Source organism: Octodon degus, unplaced genomic scaffold (assembly GCF_000260255.1).
Source record: "Octodon degus isolate 3935 unplaced genomic scaffold, OctDeg1.0 scaffold00111, whole genome shotgun sequence".
Taxonomy (NCBI): domain Eukaryota; kingdom Metazoa; phylum Chordata; class Mammalia; order Rodentia; family Octodontidae; genus Octodon; species Octodon degus.
The window spans coordinates 2,788,125-2,791,074 of NW_004524687.1; positions in this window are offsets into that span (position 1 = coordinate 2,788,125).

The window sequence follows — 2,950 nt, forward strand, 5'->3', positions numbered from 1 at the left end:
CATGAATATGGGGTTTCAGATGAGAAACTTCTCAAACTATAGCAATTACATTAGCACATGAAAGAAGAAAAAGATCCTCTCAATTATTGCAGGAAATTTGTTAAAGTTCTCTTAGGAAAAAAAAAAAAGAAGAAGAAGAAGAAGGATGTGTGTGTGGGGGGGGGGAGTGATTCAGGAACTTCCGTTAAGAGCCTACCAAAAACCTGAACCAAGAACCCATAATAGAGCAAAGTGTTGAAACACTCCCACTGAGACAGGAAAAGAGAAGAAGCTGAGGAATCTGATCTCTACCATTCTAGGCTGATCAGAGACTACTTTAAACCTCCTGCCACCCTAGAACAGCTGCACCCCATAACTCCCATCATTATTCAGCCCTGCCTATTGACAGCAACCACTACTCCCTGTGCTTTCCCAAAACTCCAACTTGGGCAGCCACTACCCTCTGTGCTTTCTCAAGCCTTGTCCTTGGCAGGTAGCCACAACTCCTTTTCACTGAACTCTCCCCTCATGACTATAAATACAAGAGAATTGGAGGGGCTATCTCAGATTTGTTCTGAAATAAGGTTTGTTCTGTCTTGTTGACCTCCTACCTTTGTTTTCTTTCTTCTTTTTTCCCAAGCATTTTGGTGGCCCACACAGAGAGGGAAGTGGCAGGGACTACTCTACTATCCTCCACCCCTTCCTTTTGTGGCCTACCTATCTCCCCCCACAAGAGCTCTAGGCGGTCATTTGCCATTTTCATCTCACCCTTTACTCAACATTGGACACTCCATAATCAAGCCCAGGACTGTTAGGATTGACCCCAGCCTTCTCTAGATATATGGGAAATATAGGCCCTTCATTCCAGATCCCAGAAAGTACTCAGAGGTCTGGACTCCGTGGTGGACTTGCACAGAGACTGGAGTGGAGACTGATAGGTTTTAGCAGCAGCAGCGATGGCAGAGGCAGTGGTGGTGGTGCGGCAGAGAAACAGAAATAGCAGGAGGGGAAGCTTTTATTAACTCTGAAGACACAGAGAGGATCAAGGGCAGGGAGATGGGCGGATCCTCTGACTTGAGACAGGGAAGATGAGACCTTATGGACTTTTGCTAGGGATGGAGCTTGAGGGGCGGGGTCAGCAACACGCAAGGAGCTGATTGGATGCTCCCTTGTGTGAGCGGGAAAGGTAAAAGGATGTTGTATCCAGGCTGGAGTGGAGAAGGAGGAAGTGGTCACTGGGAACATAAGCTGTTGTTTTGGGGATTCAGCCCTGTTAGATCAGAGCCATGATAATTTAGCAGTCTGCACTTGGGCCATAACCTGTTAGAGACACCTTCCCAATCTTCTAGGAAAACTTTCTGTGATGTGGCCACGTCACATCCACAAGAGTATTTTTGGGTCCCCTGTCCTATTTGGGGGATAACCCAACACAAGGATATAGACTTCCAGATTTTCTCTTAACAGTTACTATGGACCCCTAAATTTCTATGCCTGCCCAACATCCTGTAAAACCCTTCTCTGACATGGCCATGCCATATAGAGAATCCGAGGCCTCCAGCTCCCACAGTCAGGCTGTGCTCTGGAAAAATTGGAGTGGGACTTTAAAAGGAAATATTCACTCTCCAGGTCTCATATTTTATTCTCTCATGGCAGCTAGATAATGGCCTGAATTGGCACATTTGGTTTCCAAATTCTTAGTAAGCTTGATAGCTACCTGCAGAGAAATAGCAAGTGACCACAAATCCCTTATGACCAAGGTTTTTATTCGTTCTCTGCTTGGGTGTTTCTTTGCCAGAATTGCTCTGCTCATCCTGAAGATAAGGCCCTAACAAGGACAATAAACAAACAGACAGAAAAAAAAGTTACGCAATGACCACTGGAAAAATGATAAGATGGGGGCTTTAAATTACAATACTGCATGTCAATTGGTAAATGCAATTTTCTTGAGTATGTTTGTCCATCTATCTATTCAACTGGTCTAGTAACCAGTTATAACACTTGCTGTTGCTTTGTTTGAGCTCAAAAATTTTTTGTCTTTTGGCTCTTTTTGAGATTTTCATAGAAAACTGTTTATGTAGGTTTTCAAGCAAACAAACTGGAATTGGTATTTTTGTTTAACTGATTTGCTTAAAACTCTTTTGCTTTGTAAATTCTTAGGCTACAATTACAGGGTTAATTTTTTCTTCTGTTTCAATAAAGATAAGGGTATAAGGTTACTTGGAGAGTTCATTGATAGCTGGTCAAATTTACAGCATGACAACAAGAGTGCTCAGAAAAAAAGAGTAAAAGGCACTTCATTTTATTTATTTATTTATTTATTTATTTATTTATTTATTTATTTTTATCTTTAAAGAGAGGACAAATTCTAATTAAGACAGAAAAAATGATACAGATTTTTACTTAGTAAAATAATATGAATTTCACAGTATTTGTTGTAATATATAGCATTGTTTTCCAACCAATTAGTCATAATACCACATATATGCATATAAAATTGGAAGAGGAATGAAACAAATAAAGAAATGTATAAGAAAATAGGTGTGGTGGAACATGTCTGTAATTAAAGCAATGGGGAAGCTGAAAACAGGAGGATCACTACAAGTAAAACTGCACAGTGAGACCCTATACCAAATACAGCAATTAAAAAAAATTAAAAAAATAAGGGGCCGGGGAGATAGCTCAATAGAAAAAGCACCTGCCTGGCAAGCACAAGGTTTGGAATTCAATCCCCTATAATGCAAATAATAATAATAACATCAGCAATAACAATAATAAATAAATATAAAAGGTTTCTGGGAAAAAGGTAACTTAGTATGGTGAAGTTGCTGTAGCAAAACTAACCATAGACTTGGGTGAAATTAAAAATTAAAATAAAGAAATTAAGAAGAGAAAAAGTACAAACAATTGAAAAAGGAGATGAAACAAATTGAGCATTAACTTTTTCTTTCTGTAGACCTGCAAAAACACACAG